This window comes from Helianthus annuus, chromosome 4 (genome assembly GCF_002127325.2).
Source record: "Helianthus annuus cultivar XRQ/B chromosome 4, HanXRQr2.0-SUNRISE, whole genome shotgun sequence".
NCBI classification, from domain to species: Eukaryota; Viridiplantae; Streptophyta; class Magnoliopsida; order Asterales; family Asteraceae; genus Helianthus; species Helianthus annuus.
The window spans coordinates 204,593,131-204,620,026 of record NC_035436.2 but is presented as its reverse complement, the minus strand read 5'-3'; the positions used below and the strand labels follow the sequence as shown (position 1 = coordinate 204,620,026).

Genomic DNA, 26,896 nt, shown 5'->3' with positions numbered 1-26,896 from the left:
TGACAATCAATACAAACAAAACCATAACACTCATAATAAAAAAACACAGGCTTTCATTAAAATACAATTCTTACTTGTTCATAATCAATTCCGTTCAATAAACATAAAGTTTCGTAAGATCAACCTCAACCGCTCAACTTTGACTCAAGATCAACCTCAACAATGCTTCCATTAAAGTTCCCCGACTTTCATTAAAGTACAACTACCATTCCAAAAATTCTTGTTACCTTAAGTCTCAAGGTCAACTTCAACAACGCTTCCCGGGTTTCGCCTTATTAGTTCATCTTTAAAATCATTCGTCTTTATGAATGAGTCTTCTCAATTCTCGTACAAATCTCTGTATAATAAAAGCACGTATTCTTCATTTGCATTGTAAGTCAATACACTTAGTCGTGACCCGTGCAGGTCACTTTTCTCGGTGAAGTATGCCAACTCATTCATGATTGCGTAATGGGACAAGACTCTTCTAAACTCTACTACATTTTCAAATGTGGAGTTAACTTTAATATGTAACACCCCAAATTCCGTATGTTATAAAATAATATAATTTTTGTGATGCTAAATAACAGAAAACGGTGACCGTAAAATGGTACCGTAAGAAAACGATAGTAAGTTTAAATTTGTGTGTGTAACTAAGTTAAACTAAGAAAAGAGACCATGTTAGTATGGAAATAACAAATTTAAACATACCTTAAAAGACAAGGGGGCTAATGTGTAAATGTGTAATATATTTAATAAAAAAAAAAGAAGCCAGTATGTGTGTCTGGCTCTGGATCGATCGAACAAAGGCAAGGGAAGGGTGAAACCCTAGTTTCACTAATTTCATCAAATTGGGAAGAAATCTCAAGGAAGCTTGGATGCATGAACCTGAATGTTGATCATTTAAGTGTCTCTAACACAAAGTAAGTCGAATTAAGTGTTTTGGTGATGTTTGGTTAAGTGGGTTATGTGTAATCCGTGAGTGTTTATTGAAATTGAGTAGGAATTCTAGACAATATGAATACATAGAGGCCCTAGCATGCTTAATTTCGATTATGTTGATGTTTTGGGAAAAACCCATTTGTAGTGGTAGTAGAATGAAGTTGATGATGACTATGTGTGATATGTTCTATAGAATTTTGATGGGTGAAGTTAGATTTAGTATGGTGTGAAGTTATGCGAGTTTTATTTAGATGTTAATGGCAAGTGTGCACAAGAATTAGGAAGATGAACATGAGAATATTTGTACATTATGCTTTAAATGCGAAACCCGCCAAGTGTTTGATAAAATGCCTACAAAGTTGTGTAAAATAGTTAGTAAATTCGTCACTTTTGACAGCCTTAGATAGTCATCTTGTGAAGGCCGTATCTCATTCGTTATTAGGAATTAGACAACGAGCCTTATATCGTTGAAAAGGTTGTTTCGCATATTACATTTCATATTTAGTCATAAGAGGCTGGTTATGAGAGTTAGTGGGTCAAAACAGCATGAAAAGTTAGTAAAATTGTTTTGACAGCAAGCTGTTTGGAAGCATTTCAGCTTCTGTGCTGATTTTTGTAAAAATCATATAAAATCATAGGAATGTCCGATTGTTACGATCTTTATATGCTTAGAAAGATCTCGGAGTGTAGATCATTTCATATTTGAACATGAAGAACTGAATCAGAAGATAAATGGGTCAAAATGTGTCGTGAACAGCTGCTGCGCAGAAAATTGCTGCACAAATTATAGTATAAATATTCAGTAAAAATAGTTGTATTGTTATGCACACTTGTATGAATCATGAACTACTGATTTTAATAAATTATTAGTAAGTTATTTGATTATTTTAAGTGTCTAAAACACTTACCAACTAGTTTATGCATATAATTGCACCAAAGGGTCGAAACGGGTTGTTGATAGAAAATAGTAGAATGGATGTGTAAAAACCAAGTGTTAAGAAATGGTATGAAATGTTTAACATATGAAGTAAGTTGCCTAATTTAGAAAATGCTATCATTCTAAGTATGGAATTTTGAAAGAATAACGAACATGAAGTAAATATATAATTATGCATGCTAGAAGTTCATGTAAGACTTTTGTGATGATGGAATGATAAATTGTTAGATTGATTAGCATTGTAGTATTATGATACATGTTGAACTCGTTAAACGATTGACACGTGAATAGAAGTGTGATTAGTGATGCGTATGATTATGTATACTAACTATTGAATGGATGTAATAGAATGAGATAATAGGAGCGTGTCAAGGAGAGGTCAAGCATAGGAGGATAACGGGTCAAGATAAGGCAAGGTGACAAATACACTTATTGGAGTACTCAAGGTAAGTGGATTTCGATTCACTTTTTAGTAGGTTTAATAGATTTTAATACTTATGTTTATGAAAAATCATGAAAGAAAATGTAATAATCAGAAGTACAAAGCTAATAATGCCTCATTATTGAAGAAGGTTGTTATGTAAGCCGAAAGTAAATTGGTGGGTTTAAACGGGTCGGATTTTATGTGCATGGGTTGCGTAATGTAATGAAATTTGTTATGGTTAAGACCTTGGGTAAGAATTTTTAGTCAATTATGTAAGGGGAATATTTTCCGGACCATTAGGAACAAGTTTTATATGATTCGGTTGTGTATGGGTCAAGACATGGTAGTTCTAATGTTTAAAATGGAAGTTGAGCTGGGCACTACCGTAGCTTACGGTAGCCACCGTAAGCTACGGTGGGTTCTGAAGTCTTTTTGGCCACCGCAAGGCAGCAACACTTCACCGTAGGGGTTTTATGGCCACCGTAAGCTACGGTAGCCACCGTAGCTTACGGTGGAACTGTCGCGCTCCGCATAATAGTAAGCTATGGCTTACGCGGCCCGCGAGGGACCGTGCTGTTGGCGTTTTGCTGAAATTGTGATGTTTTGAGTATGGAACTTGTTTAAAAATGATTTTTTTTAAGGCCACATACGTTATGATAAGGATGGTTTCGTATATCAATGATGCTAAGGTTGTTGGTTAGTGAATGAATGGATTGTTTCGTGTCAGTGTAGGAAATTTTATAAGTATATGTGTATAGGAATCCAAAAGGCACGTGGGTTGAATCATAGATGGTCTATACTATGTAAGGTTGTAAATGTGTCATTTCGGCATAAACCTACATGTGCGAAATGGTAAAAGGAGCTTGTGAATATATTCGTGATTAATTGATTGTGCGTAGGAAGGAAAATTGGCACGTATGAAGGTACGCATGTATATATAAGTATATATATGTATGTATGTATGATAATAAGTACGTAGGTGTGAATGTATGTGTGAATGAATGTTCCATGCTTAAGACATATGCATGAACGTTATCAAAGTGTTCGAGTATTTATGATTACTAATGATGTGCATTGAGTTGGAATGTAATGTAGGTATGGATTGTTGGTTTCATGAAGAAATGGAGCTGGATTTGGATAAGAGTATTTAAGAAAGCGCTTGGACAATTCCATGATTACTTTATAGAATGCTCTACGAAATTCTATTATATAGTTTAATGTTGTATGTTATGTTAATGACTAACGGTTTGGTTGTACGTGGTGTCCACAGGTATCGTTTGGGTTTTCTCTACATTTATTGAAGTGAAGCGGACTTAGTTCGAGTTGAGAGCAAGGATTGTACGAGGTAGAATGGCCACATAGTGTAACTCATATAGGTTTTGAAGTATTAAGGTTATAAAACGTTATAAATCCGTTTTAATGAATATATGGCATTTCGCATTTGAACCTTCATGTGTATGATATGCTATTAAAGAACGAAATTTTTGGGCTCTTATTTTCCGCTGTGTCGTATTTTAAGTTAATACACGTTAGTCTTACAGGGAATTGTTTTTATTACGAACGGGTCATGCCCGAATTTTGTTCAATTATAGTATGATAACATTACATTTTGTAATGTGTAATTTGGACGTTACAAGTTGGTATCAGAGCCCTGGTTTGAGAGAAATCAAGTAGAAGGAGGTATATACTTGAACTCAAACCTGTGTGCTCTTGTGACAAGGAACCCGTACAATCCAAGACTCGATCAAGGCCTAAAGTTAAAAGCGAATGTAAGTATGTATTAATTTATGTATTTAAAGGAAACTAATAGTATGTTATGTGAAGGGTAAGCACAATTGCTTGGAAAGGATGATCTGTGGATGTGGTCTAGGACCAGCACCAAGGCATGTAATAAGACATAATGACCCAGGTACGTAAAAGCATATGGGTGCACGTAATGCAAAAATTTATTGAGCCAAGGAAAATTTTAATGAAATATAATAATAGAATGGACACGAAGTTATGAAAATGATACACGTGCCGAAACCTAATTCTTCGGACATAAGGTGACGATTACACAAAGGCACGAAACTAGTATGTGGAATGTGTGTGTACCTGGCCAGTACACAAGAAACATATGACGTTCGTGAGACTGTGATGATTGTTACAAGCATGTCCGTTAGAATTAGTTGGTAGGTGGACATGAGCGTAAAAAGAAATGTAAGACTTTCAGGAATGAAAGTATGAATGATATGTTAGAATCCGTGAGACGGATTCGAAACATGAAAGGAAGGAAAGTATGAATGATATGTTAGAATCCGCGAGACGGATTCGAAACATGAAAAGAAGGAAAGTATGAATGATATGTTAGAATCCGCGAGACGGATTCGAAACATGAAAGGAAGGAAAGTATGAATGATATGTCAGAATTCGCGAGACGGATTCGAAACATGAAAGGAAGGAAAGTATGAATAATATGCTAGAATCCGCGAGACGGATTCGAAACATTAAAGGAATGAAAGTATAAATGATATGTTAGAAACCGCTTAACGGGTTCGAAACAAACGATAAGAATGAAAAGATTCGAATGTGTAGGTAATTACAGACTAAGCAATTAAATATTCTTTAAAAAGCAAATATTATTCAAGTTATGTCTTAAACTTATACATATACAAATATGTTTGTATGTGAGAATGGTTAAAAAGACGAATGAGTCATGCAGGTCAAATGGTAACCGCCACTTAAACCCGACATTTAATGTTTTGAATTGTTAAGTTTTATACTTGTAGGAGAGCATAATGTTTGGCACGTAAACATAAACCTTAGTCGAAAGAAATAAAATTTGAAATAAGTTACATGTAAGACATGGAATTAATTAACTCATGGGAGTCGAAATGAATGACATCTATGACCTAGACAAATGAGTTAAAGATTTGAAAAAAAAAATGAATGGGTATGCATTGACCCGTCATTAACGGGTCAAACCAAGAAATTTACGTGATAAGTAATGGTCATGTATCGACCTGTTTTGAACAGGTTGAACACACTAATGTTTTAAACAGAAATCGAGAAAGGATAAATAGGAAAATAAGGTGGTCTAATAAACATCATGTTTGAATGAAATCAAAAGAAATGTGTAAACCCCTAATTTTATAATGAGAATGGCAGGAATTAGGATGAGATAAATCTAGCAAGGTCAATGAAAGAATGCTCATGAGCAAAAGCTCATTACACGGATTAATGAGGTCAATCCGGAAGATGGTATGAATGGTAATGAAGAGGATCGGTTCGGTCTTACATGCCGAAGCACTGCGCCAAAGAAGTAAGTTTAGCGAATTGTTAATATCTGAATGTAAAATTATAGCTATGGTTGAAAAGTGTTTCCGAATAAAATTATTTGGCACATAATGTGTTATGAAAAGGAAGGCTTAGCTTTTAAAAGTTGATTAAGATTAAGTTTCAGTTCAGGCTTATGTAGTAAGCAGTGTGAATGAGTAAGGATGTAGAAATAGAACTCTAGGAATAAGTGAAACTAATGCTAACAATGAAATGTATTAGCAAGCTCATATGAAATTCAAATTGTTGTAATGTAAATTATGGTATTAGACTCACTAGGTCTCTACTAGTCAGCACACACCAGTTTAAGTGCGGTAATGTAATGAGTTGAAAATTTAAGATGGAATTGATAAAGAATGGAAATGTAAAGTATATGTAGTTGACCTGTTATGAACGGGTCAAATGGAATATATGTTTGATGTTAAAAGGGATGATACGTACAAATCTGGGTGGGTTGAATTGATGTAAGAATGAAAGGGAAATTTCTAGAAGTGATGTTCTTAAAATTATGGCTTGCAAATGAACAAACCGACATTGATGAGAAAGGTTTCGGGGACGAAACCTCCTTTAAGGAGGGTAGACTTGTAACACCCCAAATTCCGTATGTTATAAAATAATATAATTTTTGTGATGCTAAATAACAGAAAACGGTGACCGTAAAATGGTACCGTAAGAAAACGATAGTAAGTTTAAATTTGTGTGTGTAACTAAGTTAAACTAAGAAAAGAGACCATGTTAGTATGGAAATAACAAATTTAAACATACCTTAAAAGACAAGGGGGCTAATGTGTAAATGTGTAATATATTTAATAAAAAAAAAGAAGCCAGTATGTGTGTCTGGCTCTGGATCGATCGAACAAAGGCAAGGGAAGGGTGAAACCCTAGTTTCACTAATTTCATCAAATTGGGAAGAAATCTCAAGGAAGCTTGGATGCATGAACCTGAATGTTGATCATTTAAGTGTCTCTAACACAAAGTAAGTCGAATTAAGTGTTTTGGTGATGTTTGGTTAAGTGGGTTATGTGTAATCTGTGAGTGTTTATTGAAATTGAGTAGGAATTCTAGACAATATGAATACATAGAGGCCCTAGCATGCTTAATTTCGATTATGTTGATGTTTTGGGAAAAACCCATTTGTAGTGGTAGTAGAATGAAGTTGATGATGACTATGTGTGATATGTTCTATAGAATTTTGATGGGTGAAGTTAGATTTAGTATGGTGTGAAGTTATGCGAGTTTTATTTAGATGTTAATGGCAAGTGTGCACAAGAATTAGGAAGATGAACATGAGAATATTTGTACATTATGCTTTAAATGCGAAACCCGCCAAGTGTTTGATAAAATGCCTACAAAGTTGTGTAAAATAGTTAGTAAATTCGTCACTTTTGACAGCCTTAGATAGTCATCTTGTGAAGGCCGTATCTCATTCGTTATTAGGAATTAGACAACGAGCCTTATATCGTTGAAAAGGTTGTTTCGCATATTACATTTCATATTTAGTCATAAGAGGCTGGTTATGAGAGTTAGTGGGTCAAAACAGCATGAAAAGTTAGTAAAATTGTTTTGACAGCAAGCTGTTTGGAAGCATTTCAGCTTCTGTGCTGATTTTTGTAAAAATCATATAAAATCATAGGAATGTCCGATTGTTACGATCTTTATATGCTTAGAAAGATCTCGGAGTGTAGATCATTTCATATTTGAACATGAAGAACTGAATCAGAAGATAAATGGGTCAAAATGTGTCGTGAACAGCTGCTGCGCAGAAAATTGCTGCACAAATTATAGTATAAATATTCAGTAAAAATAGTTGTATTGTTATGCACACTTGTATGAATCATGAACTACTGATTTTAATAAATTATTAGTAAGTTATTTGATTATTTTAAGTGTCTAAAACACTTACCAACTAGTTTATGCATATAATTGCACCAAAGGGTCGAAACGGGTTGTTGATAGAAAATAGTAGAATGGATGTGTAAAAACCAAGTGTTAAGAAATGGTATGAAATGTTTAACATATGAAGTAAGTTGCCTAATTTAGAAAATGCTATCATTCTAAGTATGGAATTTTGAAAGAATAACGAACATGAAGTAAATATATAATTATGCATGCTAGAAGTTCATGTAAGACTTTTGTGATGATGGAATGATAAATTGTTAGATTGATTAGCATTGTAGTATTATGATACATGTTGAACTCGTTAAACGATTGACACGTGAATAGAAGTGTGATTAGTGATGCGTATGATTATGTATACTAACTATTGAATGGATGTAATAGAATGAGATAATAGGAGCGTGTCAAGGAGAGGTCAAGCATAGGAGGATAACGGGTCAAGATAAGGCAAGGTGACAAATACACTTATTGGAGTACTCAAGGTAAGTGGATTTCGATTCACTTTTTAGTAGGTTTAATAGATTTTAATACTTATGTTTATGAAAAATCATGAAAGAAAATGTAATAATCAGAAGTACAAAGCTAATAATGCCTCATTATTGAAGAAGGTTGTTATGTAAGCCGAAAGTAAATTGGTGGGTTTAAACGGGTCGGATTTTATGTGCATGGGTTGCGTAATGTAATGAAATTTGTTATGGTTAAGACCTTGGGTAAGAATTTTTAGTCAATTATGTAAGGGGAATATTTTCCGGACCATTAGGAACAAGTTTTATATGATTCGGTTGTGTATGGGTCAAGACATGGTAGTTCTAATGTTTAAAATGGAAGTTGAGCTGGGCACTACCGTAGCTTACGGTAGCCACCGTAAGCTACGGTGGGTTCTGAAGTCTTTTTGGCCACCGCAAGGCAGCAACACTTCACCGTAGGGGTTTTATGGCCACCGTAAGCTACGGTAGCCACCGTAGCTTACGGTGGAACTGTCGCGCTCCGCATAATAGTAAGCTATGGCTTACGCGGCCCGCGAGGGACCGTGCTGTTGGCGTTTTGCTGAAATTGTGATGTTTTGAGTATGGAACTTGTTTAAAAATGATTTTTTTTTAAGGCCACATACGTTATGATAAGGATGGTTTCGTATATCAATGATGCTAAGGTTGTTGGTTAGTGAATGAATGGATTGTTTCGTGTCAGTGTAGGAAATTTTATAAGTATATGTGTATAGGAATCCAAAAGGCATGTGGGTTGAATCATAGATGGTCTATACTATGTAAGGTTGTAAATGTGTCATTTCGGCATAAACCTACATGTGCGAAATGGTAAAAGGAGCTTGTGAATATATTCGTGATTAATTGATTGTGCGTAGGAAGGAAAATTGGCACGTATGAAGGTACGCATGTATATATAAGTATATATATGTATGTATGTATGATAATAAGTACGTAGGTGTGAATGTATGTGTGAATGAATGTTCCATGCTTAAGACATATGCATGAACGTTATCAAAGTGTTCGAGTATTTATGATTACTAATGATGTGCATTGAGTTGGAATGTAATGTAGGTATGGATTGTTGGTTTCATGAAGAAATGGAGCTGGATTTGGATAAGAGTATTTAAGAAAGCGCTTGGACAATTCCACGATTACTTTATAGAATGCTCTACGAAATTCTATTATATAGTTTAATGTTGTATGTTATGTTAATGACTAACGGTTTGGTTGTACGTGGTGTCCACAGGTATCGTTTGGGTTTTCTCTACATTTATTGAAGTGAAGCGGACTTAGTTCGAGTTGAGAGCAAGGATTGTACGGGGTAGAATGGCCACATAGTGTAACTCATATAGGTTTTGAAGTATTAAGGTTATAAAACGTTATAAATCCGTTTTAATGAATATATGGCATTTCGCATTTGAACCTTCATGTGTATGATATGCTATTAAAGAACGAAATTTTTGGGCTCTTATTTTCCGCTGTGTCGTATTTTAAGTTAATACACGTTAGTCTTACAGGGAATTGTTTTTATTACGAACGGGTCATGCCCGAATTTTGTTCAATTATAGTATGATAACATTACATTTTGTAATGTGTAATTTGGACGTTACAAGTTGGTATCAAAGCCCTGGTTTGAGAGAAATCAAGTAGAAGGAGGTATATACTTGAACTCAAACCTGTGTGCTCTTGTGACAAGGAACCCGTACAATCCAAGACTCGATCAAGGCCTAAAGTTAAAAGCGAATGTAAGTATGTATTAATTTATGTATTTAAAGGAAACTAATAGTATGTTATGTGAAGGGTAAGCACAATTGCTTGGAAAGGATGATCTGTGGATGTGGTCTAGGACCAGCACCAAGGCATGTAATAAGACATAATGACCCAGGTACGTAAAAGCATATGGGTGCACGTAATGCAAAAATTTATTGAGCCAAGGAAAATTTTAATGAAATATAATAATAGAATGGACACGAAGTTATGAAAATGATACACGTGCCGAAACCTAATTCTTCGGACATAAGGTGACGATTACACAAAGGCACGAAACTAGTATGTGGAATGTGTGTGTACCTGGCCAGTACACAAGAAACATATGACGTTCGTGAGACTGTGATGATTGTTACAAGCATGTCCGTTAGAATTAGTTGGTAGGTGGACATGAGCGTAAAAAGAAATGTAAGACTTTCAGGAATGAAAGTATGAATGATATGTTAGAATCCGTGAGACGGATTCGAAACATGAAAGGAAGGAAAGTATGAATGATATGTTAGAATCCGCGAGACGGATTCGAAACATGAAAAGAAGGAAAGTATGAATGATATGTTAGAATCCGCGAGACGGATTCGAAACATGAAAGGAAGGAAAGTATGAATGATATGTCAGAATTCGCGAGACGGATTCGAAACATGAAAGGAAGGAAAGTATGAATAATATGCTAGAATCCGCGAGACGGATTCGAAACATTAAAGGAATGAAAGTATAAATGATATGTTAGAAACCGCTTGACGGGTTCGAAACAAACGATAAGAATGAAAAGATTCGAATGTGTAGGTAATTACAGACTAAGCAATTAAATATTCTTTAAAAAGCAAATATTATTCAAGTTATGTCTTAAACTTATACATATACAAATATGTTTGTATGTGAGAATGGTTAAAAAGACGAATGAGTCATGCAGGTCAAATGGTAACCGCCACTTAAACCCGACATTTAATGTTTTGAATTGTTAAGTTTTATACTTGTAGGAGAGCATAATGTTTGGCACGTAAACATAAACCTTAGTCGAAAGAAATAAAATTTGAAATAAGTTACATGTAAGACATGGAATTAATTAACTCATGGGAGTCGAAATGAATGACATCTATGACCTAGACAAATGAGTTAAAGATTTGAAAAAAAAAATGAATGGGTATGCATTGACCCGTCATTAACGGGTCAAACCAAGAAATTTACGTGATAAGTAATGGTCATGTATCGACCTGTTTTGAACAGGTTGAACACACTAATGTTTTAAACAGAAATCGAGAAAGGATAAATAGGAAAATAAGGTGGTCTAATAAACATCATGTTTGAATGAAATCAAAAGAAATGTGTAAACCCCTAATTTTATAATGAGAATGGCAGGAATTAGGATGAGATAAATCTAGCAAGGTCAATGAAAGAATGCTCATGAGCAAAAGCTCATTACACGGATTAATGAGGTCAATCCGGAAGATGGTATGAATGGTAATGAAGAGGATCGGTTCGGTCTTACATGCCGAAGCACTGCGCCAAAGAAGTAAGTTTAGCGAATTGTTAATATCTGAATGTAAAATTATAGCTATGGTTGAAAAGTGTTTCCGAATAAAATTATTTGGCACATAATGTGTTATGAAAAGGAAGGCTTAGCTTTTAAAAGTTGATTAAGATTAAGTTTCAGTTCAGGCTTATGTAGTAAGCAGTGTGAATGAGTAAGGATGTAGAAATAGAACTCTAGGAATAAGTGAAACTAATGCTAACAATGAAATGTATTAGCAAGCTCATATGAAATTCAAATTGTTGTAATGTAAATTATGGTATTAGACTCACTAGGTCTCTACTAGTCAGCACACACCAGTTTAAGTGCGGTAATGTAATGAGTTGAAAATTTAAGATGGAATTGATAAAGAATGGAAATGTAAAGTATATGTAGTTGACCTGTTATGAACGGGTCAAATGGAATATATGTTTGATGTTAAAAGGGATGATACGTACAAATCTGGGTGGGTTGAATTGATGTAAGAATGAAAGGGAAATTTCTAGAAGTGATGTTCTTAAAATTATGGCTTGCAAATGAACAAACCGACATTGATGAGAAAGGTTTCGGGGACGAAACCTCCTTTAAGGAGGGTAGACTTGTAACACCCCAAATTCCGTATGTTATAAAATAATATAATTTTTGTGATGCTAAATAACAGAAAACGGTGACCGTAAAATGGTACCGTAAGAAAACGATAGTAAGTTTAAATTTGTGTGTGTAACTAAGTTAAACTAAGAAAAGAGACCATGTTAGTATGGAAATAACAAATTTAAACATACCTTAAAAGACAAGGGGGCTAATGTGTAAATGTGTAATATATTTAATAAAAAAAAAAGAAGCCAGTATGTGTGTCTGGCTCTGGATCGATCGAACAAAGGCAAGGGAAGGGTGAAACCCTAGTTTCACTAATTTCATCAAATTGGGAAGAAATCTCAAGGAAGCTTGGATGCATGAACCTGAATGTTGATCATTTAAGTGTCTCTAACACAAAGTAAGTCGAATTAAGTGTTTTGGTGATGTTTGGTTAAGTGGGTTATGTGTAATCCGTGAGTGTTTATTGAAATTGAGTAGGAATTCTAGACAATATGAATACATTGTTGGTGCACTTGTGTCTGTACTTTGTCTGTGTTCGGTCTGTATGAAAACGATGTCCTAAGTCAGTCTGTAAGTTGACCAAGTCAACTATCCTCCTAGTTTGACTTGGACAACATGATGTTGTCTGGATCGAAGGATAGCCTCGAAGGATACAACTGATCCTTCGAGGTGCTCGAAAGATATGGTTCGACCATGGTTCAACCATTAGACATCGAAGGATGATCCTTCGATGTCCATGCTGATCGTTCGAGCTCCCTGTCATCGATAGATGATCCTTCGGACCATCTATCGAGTCCTTCGACCAGACCTGCTATGTATGGGTATAAATACCCATGCAGTGTTGTGTTTAGAAGTAGATGCACACACACAAGAGATAGAGAGCTTGAGAGCATTCTGCTGGAAACACACACACACACTTGAGAGTTTACATCTTTGGTTTTGTAAACATTGTGCTTGTAACCGTAAACCTTCATACGTATTAATACAGTGGTGTTAATCGGTGAAATCTTGTGTGCTTGTTTCTCTACTTGCTTCATCCCGGTTTGCCTACTAGCTTGGATTCCGTACTTGCTAGTGGGTTAGTATAACAAGGTTTAGGTTTGTTCTCGATCCTCCGAGAAAAGGGACCTTCAAGTGGTATCAGAGCCTCGCTCTTTACCTTGTTTAAAACCGGTTTGTTCGAGTTCTTTGGTGTGTTTGGACACTTGGTTTAGCACTCGTTTTTGGTAATTTCCTTGCATTTTGAAACTGAAAAACGGATACTAAACCTATCGGGAGTGTTCGGGGTCGGTTTGGGTAACATAAAAATCGTTTTTGTGAAACTTTGAACTTTCCGGTCATACTTCCGGTTTGTCTCCGGTGACTGAACTTGAGGATAAGGTGTTTGCCATTTTGGGTAAACTTTTTGAAAGTCAAATAGTTGGTGGAAAAGTTGGTGGCAGAACATCCTTTCTGCCGAAAGTTGGCTCACCAACCACATCAACTTTTCACCAACCTGTCGTACTTTTCGTCAGTGTGTCAGAGCATTCGAAAGATATCCTTCGACATCGAAAGATATCCTTCGACATCTTTCGATCAAAGGCAGCTCGAAAGATAAGCATCTTTCGTTTAGTCTTTCGAAGTCTAGGCATTATCTTTCGTTTCTGGAATCTTCTCGAAAGATAAGGATCGTTCGTGTTGGTGAATCATTCGAGATTAGTGTTCGAAAGATAGGGATCTTTCATTGTGAATCTTTCGAGACCTGTGTTCGAAACATAAGGAGAATCTTTCGAAATCATCTTTCGAAAGATAAGGATCCTTCGTGTGATCAATCTTTCGAAATCAATCCTTCGAAGTCTTTGTTCGAAACTCAACAGGGATCTTTCGAACCTTGTTGATCATTCGAACAAGCATTGATCCTTCGAACAAGTCAGTATCTTTCGATTCTTAGTTGTTTGTGTTTTTAACAGTTTGTGGTGTGTAGGTTTGGTAATTAATATTTGATCAAAATGAGCTGTACAAGTCCATGGGATTGGAGTTTGGACTCACGAAACAATCAAGAGTTAGTCACTGCTGCAGATTGGGCAAAGAGTATGGTACCACAGCCATCAATCAGTCCAAGTCAATGGGCTTTGGTATCCAATCAAAGTCAAAGTCTTCAGAACCTTCTGATTAGTGAAAGTGAAACTGGCAGCAACAATCGTCCACCTAAGTTGAACCATATGAACGATTTTCCATCATGGAAAAACCGTTTTCACACATATGTTCAAGGGCAAAGCACTGATCTTTGGACGTGTTTCATCAATGCGTTCAATACTAATCTTGAAACTGCTGCGTCAACTTCAGAGGGTTATGCAAATATGCTTGAAAATGACAAGAAGGCTTATGAATTGGAGAAAAAGGCCTTTGCCACACTTACTCAAGCACTCAACAAAGACATCTACCATCAGTTCTCATATTGCAAGACCACGAAAGCATTGTGGGATGCCTTAGTTGCTAGAGGAGAAGGCAATGCAGCTGCTCGAAAATCTCGGCATGATTTGTTGAAGAAAGAGTTTGAATCCTTTCAGTTTTTGGAGAACGAGACTCTGAATGATATGATCACACGTTTCTATCATTTGATTAGTGAGATGTGTGCTTATGGAGTTGTCGCTACTCAACAAGAAATGGTGAGTAGATTTGCTGACGCCTTACCTCCAAAGTGGAGTTCCTTCATTGAACTGTTGAAGCATACTGGAACTCTAGATCAAGTCAACATCTATGAGTTCATTCAAAAGCTGGAACATAAAAATGATGAAGAGATTAGGAAAGCAAGACGTGCTCCAGCTCCTCAGAATACGGAAATGTATCTTCCAGGATTCGATGTTTTGGCAAGATCTGCTGCAGCTCAGCAACAGCAACCTAAGCTGCAGACTGCATTTGTGTCCAATACAAGTTCAAGTTCCTTTCCATTTCCTCAGTCAACAGCTGCTCCACCACAACCTCAATTCGATCCGAGGTCCTATATTCCTGTTCCAACTCAGCCACAACCACAACCTCAACAACAACAACAGCAAGCTCACTATACAAGCAATCCTCAACCTCAACCCCAAAGTTATCACACAATCCGAGTCGACAACTCAAATCTTTCACACCTTAGCATTGAAGTCGCTAAGGAACATATGGAGATTATCAACACCATGGTCAGTGCATACTGTGGTTTGGTAGCAGGTCAGCTTGGGAACATCAACATGACCAATGAAGATTATGATCAGATCGACAAGGAAGAAATGGAGTTGATGGATATTAAATGGGCTTTTGCTAGTGCGGTTAGAAGGGCGAAAGATTTCATGGCACGAACTGGAAGAACTTCGTTGGAAGGAAAGAAAAACACGAAGTATGGGTTTGACATTAATGCCGTCACGTGCTTTAACTGTGGCGAGAAAGGGCACTTTAAACGTGAGTGCACTCGACCAACAAAACACGGCAATCACAACCCTTTCAGAAACCAGATAAATGTGAATGCCCAACAAGAAAACCGTGAACGGAGGATGGTGGCAGTGAACAACAATCAGGGACAGCCTGGAACTACCAATCACAATCGGGCTTTGGCTGTTCAAGCAGATGAAGGCTGTGACTGGTCAGTTCAGTTTGGTGAAGGTGATCAGGGAAGTGGAACTGCTTTGTATGCTAAAGTCATCGAGCAGGTTCATAAAGAAGAATCTTCTGGGAGTGATGACAGTTCTGGTTATTCTGGAAGTTCAGATGAAGAAGGCTCTGTTTCTGGGGATAATCACTCAGAGCCTGATGTGAATGAAGAAGGTGAAGATATTCAGGATCTTCTGAATGAAGCTGATGAGCTTAAATGTCAGAAATCAATTCTGATTAGGAAGGCTGCTGCTACATCAACGGAAATGGAAAAGCTGTTTTCTGAAGATGGAGCTTTTTCTTTTCAAACTGCCTTTATGGCAAATGGTTCAGCCTCTACTAGTCAGGTAAATTTTGAACCTCCTGCCCCTAGTATTTGTAAATCATGTGCTGACATGAAGCTTGAATCAGAAAAGCTTCATAGTCATAATCAGAGTTTGGTTATTGAACTATCGAAATGCAAAGAGGCGAATATGGCTTTAACTCGGAACGAAAAAGATTTTAAGGAAGTAATTGAAACTTTAAAGAAAAATGTTTCCGAAGTTAATAAAGTAGTTTACCACAAGCAAGTAAGTATAAATGAATATATTAACACTGTGGAAGAAACTAAGAAGCAATTAGCCATTGCCAAATTTGAGCATGATGCGATCAAACAGAAGTTGGAAAGTTATTCTAACTCCCGATTTGTGCTTGATCACATCATCGATGTTCAACAATTGAAAGGGAATCAGAAAGGCATAGGGTACAAGAAATGTCCGCCCCCTGTTATGAACAATTATACCAAGATGCCTGATGAGGAGGAAATGCCTCGGTATGAACCCAGTGTGCCTCTTGATTTTGAGGAATTTACTACTGGCCTAGGGTTCAAACCGGACAGTTCATCTAACACATCCGAAAAGCAACAAGAAGCATCAACATCCATGGATCAAAGTTCTCCAATCATTGAGGACTGTGAGACATCGGATGATGAACCAGAAGTGGATGTGAGTGAACAGGATAACTCACTTAACAAGATGAAAGGAGTTGCCATTCCCATTGAGAATCACATCCTGTGTGATCCTGACACTCCTGCCGTTTCATCAGTCGAGAAACAAGTGATAGATCCTGTCAAGGTTGAAAAGAAGGCGGTGTCTACTGTTAAAAGCAGTAATGTGTTGTATACCTTGGTTGGAGATAGTAAAATCTATTCAGATCACGTTTTTCCAATTAAAAATGTAAATAAATCTTTGATTGATAAAGTCTTTGAAGACAATACAAACAAATTTTTGGGAAAAACTCTACAAGGAATTGTGGTAACACAATGTGATCCAATTCCTAAATCTGAAATTAGAAAACAGTTTAGGAATCAGAAATCTCCAACCACTCTACAACCTAGTGCTTCTAAAGGTAAACAACCAATCAATCGAGCTCAAAAGCCTGAAACAACAAGAGCTCGAGTTCAAAAGAAAGAAAAGGATGTCAAGTTTGTGTCATCCAAGGGTACTGATAAGATTGAAACTTTTGAAAACAAATCTAATACAGATTTTGTAAAACAAGTCACAATCTTAAAACGAAACAATGATAACAATTACACTCAACACACAAACGGGTGTGATGAAAAGGCTAGTACCTCTGGGTCCACGACCTCGACATCTTGTGGTCAGTCAAGATCTCCTAAGCTTGTTGAAAGGAGAAAATGTTTTAAGTGTGGAGAAATTGGGCACATCATCAGAAACTGCCCAAATACTCCAAAGAAGAAATTTGTTGAGAAAACTCCACCTGAAACAGTTCACCCTCAACGTCGGTCAGTTTCACCTAAACAAGATAAACGAACTGTAAAAGAACAAGAAACTAAACAACGACGTACGAACATAAAAACTGTTGAAAAAGCTTTAAAATCTGAAGTTAAAACAGTTCAGAAGGAACCAAGTGTATCACAACCTGTAAAACCAGAAACTTCAAAAATTGTTTATAAAAATAAATCTGGCAGGCCAAATCAAACTTGGTTACCTAAGTCGGGTGACAATTCAGAGGGAGCAGTTGTTCTTGAAAACCATCAAGAGATAGAGCTTACGTATCGTGATGCCAAGGGACGACCCAAGACCACTAAGGCTTGGGTCCCCATTCTCAACTGATGTGTTTATTTGACATGTGCAGGATGTTCTAGGAGGAACTATTAATAGTCATTGGATTGTTGATAGTGGAGCATCCAGGCACATGACTGGCGACTTACGGCTCCTATATGACGTGAGAAATATTAGAGGAGGGTATGTTGCTTTTGCAGGTGATAAAGGAGGGTACATCACTGGAGAAGGAAGTATCTCCAATGGTATCGTGTGCTTTGATAAGATCAATTATGTGAAGCAAATTGATCACAATCTTCTGAGTGTGTCGCAAATCTGCGATAAAAAGTTCTCAGTGATTTTTGATGATGCTGGCTGTTATGTGCTCAAGCCTGGATTCAAAATTCCACAAGAATGGATTCTCTTATCGGCTCCGAGAGTTAATGATCTTTATATTCTCGACATGAGCCAGGCGATTACAACATCTGCACAAGTTACTTGCTTTGTCTCAAAAGCCACAGAAAAGGAGTCTATATCTTGGCACAGAAGAATGGGACACATTCACTTGAGAAAGATGAACCATTTGGTGAAAAATAATCTTGTGAATGGTGTGCCTGTGAGAAGTTTTCATCTACAAGATATCTGTGTCTCGTGCCAAAAGGGGAAGCAAACAAAGAAGTCTCACCCTTTGAAGAAAATCAACACTGTCAGCATGCCTCTCGAACGTCTTCATATGGACCTTTTTGGACCTATGAAGCACAAGACAACATTTGGTGATGCTTATTGTTTAGTAGTTACTGATGACTACTCTAGATTTTCTTGGGTATCTTTTATGGCACACAAAAGTGAAACTCCTGGCATCCTCAAGGATCTTCTTACAATGTTGGAGAATCTCTATACGTTGAAAGTGAAAAGGATCCGAAGCGACAATGGAACTGAATTCAAGAATCAAGTTATGGATGAGTTTTGTACTTCTAAAGGCATTCTTCATGAGTACAGTTCTCGATATACTCCGCAACAAAATGGTGTCGCTGAGAGGAAGAATCGGACTATTATTGAAACTGCAAGAACAATGTTAGTAGAGTCGGAACTCCCTATTCAATTCTGGGGGGAGGCTGTATCGGCTGCATGCTACACGTTGAACAGAGTTCTTACAGTTAAGAGACATGGCAAGACTTGCTTCGAACTCCTTCAGAAAAGGAAACCGGATCTTTCTTACCTTGAACCGTTTGGTGCTCCTTGTACTATGATTGAACCGGATGGAAAGTTTGGTGCAAGAGCTATCGAGGGTTTCTTCCTTGGATATGCAACTCCGAATTTTCGTGTTTGGAATCTAGCTACTAAAAAGATTGAGCTATGGAGCGAAGTTAGGGTTCAAAGGTACACGAGTCCTGTTAGGGCTCCGGGTGATCCGTGGATGTTCGATTATGATGGGCTCTTTGACTCCTTCAATCTGCCAACCTTTGATGAAGAATCAGCAGCGGCTCGGATGTTGTTGGAAAGTGACAACGCTGCTGTCTCGCCATTGGTCAGACCTATTGTTGTTGACCCTCAAGCTTCTTCGTCAGTCAACAATATGGTTCAAAATGAGGTTTTTGAAGATGCTGCTGATTATAATGACTCTTCTGAAGATGATGAATATCATGATGCAGCCGAAGGATCTTCAGCTCCAGCTGCTCCTGTTCAAGGTGCCTCTGGTGATACACCTCATACGCAGAATATAGATACTGCTGAAGGGAATGCATCCACTTCTACCCACATTCCAGGTGTTGAGTTGGTTGTTGATCTTAATCTGAATAATTTGGGTATCAATGCTCGTGTGCCAGATAATCCTGAAATGAGGATTCATGATACCCATCCCCAGCAGAATATCATAGGAGATGTCCATCGCGGTGTGCAGACGCGTAATCAGCTGAGAAACAACCGGAATGCTGGTTTGTATTCAGCTATAAGAGAATCTGGTCAACAAAATGACTGGTCCTTCGCGTGTTACGTGTCACAAGAAGAACCAAAGTCGTGGAAAGACGCTTTGAAAGATAGTGCCTGGGTGGAAGCCATGCAGGAAGAATTACAGCAATTTCACAAGCTTGGTGTTTGGAAGCTTGTTGAAAAACCCGAGAACTACAAGAAGATTGGCACTCGATGGGTCTTCAAATGCAAGAAAGACGACCGTGGAGTGGTTATTCGGAACAAAGCTCGTTTAGTCGTTCAAGGTTTTCGTCAGATAGAAGGGATCGACTATAACGAAGTCTATGCACCTGTTGCACGTCTGGAAGCTATTCGGATCTTTCTGGCTTATGCCTCATTCAAAGGATTCAAGGTTTACCAGATGGACGTCAAAAGTGCATTTTTACATGGTGTGGTTGAAGAAGAGGTATATGTCGAACAGCCTCCAGGTTTTGAAGATCCTGTTCATTCCGATCGGGTTTGGTTGCTAAACAAAGCTCTATATGGTCTTCATCAAGCGCCACGAGCTTGGTATGCAACCTTATCTACATATCTGCTGGAGAACGGTTTTCGAAGAGGTCTGATCGATTGTACTCTCTTCATCAAAGAACAAGATGGAGATCTTCTTCTGGTACAGGTATATGTTGATGATATTATTTTTGGTTCTACTAATGATACTTTGTGTAGGAATTTCGAGCGCATCATGCAGGATAAGTTCGAGATGAGTGCTATGGGGGACATGAATTTCTTTTTGGGCTTACAAGTGCAACAAACGGAGTCTGGGATATTCATCCATCAGACTAAATATGTTGGAGACATCTTGAGCCGGTTCCAGATGTCCGATGCAACGCCCATTGGTACCCCATTGCCAACTAATCATGGAATTACTCCTGACTTGAAGGGTGAACCAGTTAGCCCTTCATACTATCGCGCGATGATCGGATCCCTTATGTACCTCACAGCATCAAGGCCAGATATAATGTACCCAACGTGCCTACTTGCCAGATATCAAGTTAATCCAAAGGCCTCACATCTTGCAGCTGTCAAAAGGATTTTTCGTTATTTGAAGGCTTACCCCGACACCGGTCTGTGGTATCCTAGGGATAATAACTTTGACTTGGTCGCATTCAGTGATTCTGATTTTGGCGGATTAAAATCGACGGCAAATCCACAACGGCTGGATGTCAGTTTTTAGGAAATCGCCTAGTCACCTGGCAGTGCAAGAAGCAGACGTGTGTCGCTACATCAACATGCGAAGCTGAATACATTGCTGCCTCAAGTTGTTGCTCACAAGTTCTTTGGATCCAACAACAATTGCGGGACTACGGTTTTGAATTCCTAACTACTCCTATATACGTTGATAATTCTGCTGCTTTAGATATCACTAAAAATCCTGTGCAGCATTCAAAGACCAAACACATCGAAATCAAATATCACTTCATACGTGATTGCTTTGAGAAAAGGCTAATCGATGTTGTTAAGGTCCACACCGATGACCAACGTGCCGACTTATTTACCAAAGCTTTTGACAAATCCAGATTTGACTTCTTATTATTGGTAAACGGCATTAAGGTCAAGCAAGAGTAAAACCAACATCGGAAAATCATTTTTGTAAATACCTTTGTGTTTTTCAATTTGTCTTAGTTTATTGATTTTAGGGGGAGTAAATCCAAAAATCTGAAAATCCAAAAACATCGAAAAATTTCAAAAACACAAAAACAATAGAAAAACAAAAATGAGTTTCCTGGCGAGCAAAAGAGAAAATGATAGTACATCAGTGGTCTATCCTAACCTCTTTAAACCTTAAATGCAAAACGATAAGCAGCTCTATATAAGATGTATCGGTAGGCTCACAATCATTTTAAAGTGTGCAGGGTGATATAAATCTTAATCGACTGAAGACCAGGTGGGAACCATTCATTGGCATATGGTCTTAGTACCGAAATCTCGTTTGATAGATTGCCGAGGTTCTGAGATATTCGGTCTTTATGCTGCTTATCATCTGGGTATCATGGTTGTATCTTTTACCAAAAAAATAACGGGGACGCAAGTCTAGATCTTCCATGATACTATACATACGTGTACATATTACATACTGCATTCGACCTCAATAAGTGATAAACAATCACATGTCCAAATCAAATAAGTGATAAAATATCACATTTTTCCGGGTGTCAAGTTCGTCTCTCTGCTGTACGGAAGTACTGACCTGTTCACGGACTTGCACCTGTGCCCTCATGCATACGAAAATCAAGTTCCTCATCAATAAGTGATTATATCACAAAGGGCTTGTTTTCAAAACAAAATAAGTGAGTATCTCACAATTTATACGGTCAAACAGATGATAATCGGTATACTCACCGGTAAGATGAACTCTCGTGCATACCTTGATACGGGAATGTGTCGTGATGTGGATGAACACCGGTCGGTAAGTATAAATCATACATTAACGTATCCTCTAAACATGATTACATCTGATAAGTTGAGCTTAAGTGGACAACAATACCGAAAATTGTTATAGGATGCTTATCTTAATGTTAACTAACTGAACAACAAGAGTGTTTTGGCATGACCGTACACTGATATGATTCTCTTACCCTCGAAACTCGCAAAAAGAATGTTTGTATATATTTATTTACTGCTTAAATTTTATTGTTTTTCTTTTAAACAGTTTCGTCGTTTGGTGCATATCAGCACGACATTAGCGGTGATGTCGTTTGATAACACTCAAAGGATTTTAAATTGTTGTCTTTTACTTTCAAAAATACCAAAAAGATTTTAGGTGTGTTTTAATATAAACTTTTTAAAAGCCAAAAAGATTTTCTTTCTATTTTATTTTCGATCGTACGATGTTGGAGCTCGAGTCTTCGTTACCTGAAACCTGAACGAAAACCGAATTGACTAAATCTTCATAAACGGTCGAAATTTGCAAGTTTTGAAAGTTAAAGGCTAAAATTGTCAAATTTATTAAACTTTCAAACTGTCGGACGGTGTTTGATTGTGACATGGTCATTCGTGTGTCATTTGTTTATACTATATTCCAAGCAGTTGTTCTCATTACGCGTTTAGATTTCTTGCATGTGCAGATTCTAAAGGCTAGGAGAACATGGTCGATGACAAGCTTTGGAATGAAGACACGACCAGAAGGCGCTCAAAAGATGAAGATGATCGAGTAGCCGCTGACCATCATCAACACCACAAGGATCTCACTTCATAAAGTTAAAGTATTTCACGAGCATAGCCCAAGGGGAAGCTTATGTTAAGGGGGAGTTTGTCAACACACTTCCTACATGATACGGGTAGTTTGTTGATACACTTTCTGCTTTCAAGACGTGAAGACTTTGAAGATCCTCCGATTTTGAAGACTTGAAAGGACATCAGAGTTTTGGGAACTCGAAGACCAAAGACCGTCGAAGTTCAAGACAGGTCTACATCTATAGAAGATCAAGACAAGATCAAGACAAAGCTACAGCCAAGGGGGAGTTTGTTGGTGCACTTGTGTCTGTACTTTGTCTGTGTTCGGTCTGTATGAAAACGATGTCCTAAGTCAGTCTGTAAGTTGACCAAGTCAACTATCCTCCTAGTTTGACTTGGACAACATGATGTTGTCTGGATCGAAGGATAGCCTCGAAGGATACAACTGATCCTTCGAGGTGCTCGAAAGATATGGTTCGACCATGGTTCAACCATTAGACATCGAAGGATGATCCTTCGATGTCCATGCTGATCGTTCGAGCTCCCTGTCATCGATAGATGATCCTTCGGACCATCTATCGAGTCCTTCGACCAGACCTGCTATGTATGGGTATAAATACCCATGCAGTGTTGTGTTTAGAAGTAGATGCACACACACAAGAGATAGAGAGCTTGAGAGCATTCTGCTGGAAACACACACACACACTTGAGAGTTTACATCTTTGGTTTTGTAAACATTGTGCTTGTAACCGTAAACCTTCATACGTATTAATACAGTGGTGTTAATCGGTGAAATCTTGTGTGCTTGTTTCTCTACTTGCTTCATCCCGGTTTGCCTACTAGCTTGGATTCCGCACTTGCTAGTGGGTTAGTATAACAAGGTTTAGGTTTGTTCTCGATCCTCCGAGAAAAGGGACCTTCATACATAGAGGCCCTAGCATGCTTAATTTCGATTATGTTGATGTTTTGGGAAAAACCCATTTGTAGTGGTAGTAGAATGAAGTTGATGATGACTATGTGTGATATGTTCTATAGAATTTTGATGGGTGAAGTTAGATTTAGTATGGTGTGAAGTTATGCGAGTTTTATTTAGATGTTAATGGCAAGTGTGCACAAGAATTAGGAAGATGAACATGAGAATATTTGTACATTATGCTTTAAATGCGAAACCCGCCAAGTGTTTGATAAAATGCCTACAAAGTTGTGTAAAATAGTTAGTAAATTCGTCACTTTTGACAGCCTTAGATAGTCATCTTGTGAAGGCCGTATCTCATTCGTTATTAGGAATTAGACAACGAGCCTTATATCGTTGAAAAGGTTGTTTCGCATATTACATTTCATATTTAGTCATAAGAGGCTGGTTATGAGAGTTAGTGGGTCAAAACAGCATGAAAAGTTAGTAAAATTGTTTTGACAGCAAGCTGTTTGGAAGCATTTCAGCTTCTGTGCTGATTTTTGTAAAAATCATATAAAATCATAGGAATGTCCGATTGTTACGATCTTTATATGCTTAGAAAGATCTCGGAGTGTAGATCATTTCATATTTGAACATGAAGAACTGAATCAGAAGATAAATGGGTCAAAATGTGTCGTGAACAGCTGCTGCGCAGAAAATTGCTGCACAAATTATAGTATAAATATTCAGTAAAAATAGTTGTATTGTTATGCACACTTGTATGAATCATGAACTACCGATTTTAATAAATTATTAGTAAGTTATTTGATTATTTTAAGTGTCTAAAACACTTACCAACTAGTTTATGCATATAATTGCACCAAAGGGTCGAAACGGGTTGTTGATAGAAAATAGTAGAATGGATGTGTAAAAACCAAGTGTTAAGAAATGGTATGAAATGTTTAACATATGAAGTAAGTTGCCTAATTTAGAAAATGCTATCATTCTAAGTATGGAATTTTGAAAGAATAACGAACATGAAGTAAATATATAATTATGCATGCTAGAAGTTCATGTAAGACTTTTGTGATGATGGAATGATAAATTGTTAGATTGATTAGCATTGTAGTATTATGATACATGTTGAACTCGTTAAACGATTGACACGTGAATAGAAGTGTGATTAGTGATGCGTATGATTATGTATACTAACTATTGAATGGATGTAATAGAATGAGATAATAGGAGCGTGTCAAGGAGAGGTCAAGCATAGGAGGATAACGGGTCAAGATAAGGCAAGGTGACAAATACACTTATTGGAGTACTCAAGGTAAGTGGATTTCGATTCACTTTTTAGTAGGTTTAATAGATTTTAATACTTATGTTTATGAAAAATCATGAAAGAAAATGTAATAATCAGAAGTACAAAGCTAATAATGCCTCATTATTGAAGAAGGTTGTTATGTAAGCCGAAAGTAAATTGGTGGGTTTAAACGGGTCGGATTTTATGTGCATGGGTTGCGTAATGTAATGAAATTTGTTATGGTTAAGACCTTGGGTAAGAATTTTTAGTCAATTATGTAAGGGGAATATTTTCCGGACCATTAGGAACAAGTTTTATATGATTCGGTTGTGTATGGGTCAAGACATGGTAGTTCTAATGTTTAAAATGGAAGTTGAGCTGGGCACTACCGTAGCTTACGGTAGCCACCGTAAGCTACGGTGGGTTCTGAAGTCTTTTTGGCCACCGTAAGGCAGCAACACTTCACCGTAGGGGTTTTATGGCCACCGTAAGCTACGGTAGCCACCGTAGCTTACGGTGGAACTGTCGCGCTCCGCATAATAGTAAGCTATGGCTTACGCGGCCCGCGAGGGACCGTGCTGTTGGCGTTTTGCTGAAATTGTGATGTTTTGAGTATGGAACTTGTTTAAAAATGATTTTTTTTAAGGCCACATACGTTATGATAAGGATGGTTTCGTATATCAATGATGCTAAGGTTGTTGGTTAGTGAATGAATGGATTGTTTCGTGTCAGTGTAGGAAATTTTATAAGTATATGTGTATAGGAATCCAAAAGGCACGTGGGTTGAATCATAGATGGTCTATACTATGTAAGGTTGTAAATGTGTCATTTCGGCATAAACCTACATGTGCGAAATGGTAAAAGGAGCTTGTGAATATATTCGTGATTAATTGATTGTGCGTAGGAAGGAAAATTGGCACGTATGAAGGTAAGCATGTATATATAAGTATATATATGTATGTATGTATGATAATAAGTACGTAGGTGTGAATGTATGTGTGAATGAATGTTCCATGCTTAAGACATATGCATGAACGTTATCAAAGTGTTCGAGTATTTATGATTACTAATGATGTGCATTGAGTTGGAATGTAATGTAGGTATGGATTGTTGGTTTCATGAAGAAATGGAGCTGGATTTGGATAAGAGTATTTAAGAAAGCGCTTGGACAATTCCACGATTACTTTATAGAATGCTCTACGAAATTCTATTATATAGTTTAATGTTGTATGTTATGTTAATGACTAACGGTTTGGTTGTACGTGGTGTCCACAGGTATCGTTTGGGTTTTCTCTACATTTATTGAAGTGAAGCGGACTTAGTTCGAGTTGAGAGCAAGGATTGTACGGGGTAGAATGGCCACATAGTGTAACTCATATAGGTTTTGAAGTATTAAGGTTATAAAACGTTATAAATCCGTTTTAATGAATATATGGCATTTCGCATTTGAACCTTCATGTGTATGATATGCTATTAAAGAACGAAATTTTTGGGCTCTTATTTTCCGCTGTGTCGTATTTTAAGTTAATACACGTTAGTCTTACAGGGAATTGTTTTTATTACGAACGGGTCATGCCCGAATTTTGTTCAATTATAGTATGATAACATTACATTTTGTAATGTGTAATTTGGACGTTACATAATAGTTCCATTTTGGTTGCTAAAAGTTACCGGTTTGGGATGACCTTACTCAACTTCATCATCTGCACTAAAAGTTACTGATTCCTCCTCATCTTCTTCATCAGAAGCATCATCTAATTCCCTATAAAACATGTAAAATTCTCATGAACATCATCCCGGCTATTTGTACAACATATGTAAAGTACATCAAAAGAAACATTTACCTTTTTTTCACCGAACTTGTCTTGACATTATTATTCGTTGTGACGTAAACGGTTAATTCTTTCCCAACTTCATACATACTAAGCATCAATTTAAAGTTTTCATGAGAATCAACCTTAACAAATAATTTCTTAATAGCGTATTTGTCAATATAAAAAAGCGAAAAAGAAGGCTTCGTATTCGAATGATAATGAGTGGCAACCTCTTCAATCAAATC

General features: G+C 37.1%; 1 long non-coding RNA gene across 5 annotated transcripts; it reads left to right on the top strand.

Annotated features, from left to right (window-relative positions):
* Positions 1-539: 539 nt before the first annotated feature.
* LOC110938125 lies at positions 540-26,288 on the top strand. 5 transcript variants are annotated; one of them, XR_004890916.1, is made up of 6 exons: positions 540-902; positions 2,207-5,583; positions 7,878-7,975; positions 9,050-9,863; positions 11,102-11,255; positions 24,767-26,288. It is a non-coding gene; the product is annotated as an uncharacterized LOC110938125 (long non-coding RNA). The 5 variants fall into 5 exon arrangements; XR_004890914.1 differs by having other exon boundaries at positions 2,207-4,191; positions 5,430-5,583; positions 7,878-11,255; XR_004890913.1 differs by having other exon boundaries at positions 7,878-9,863.
* Positions 26,289-26,896: the final 608 nt, after the last annotated feature.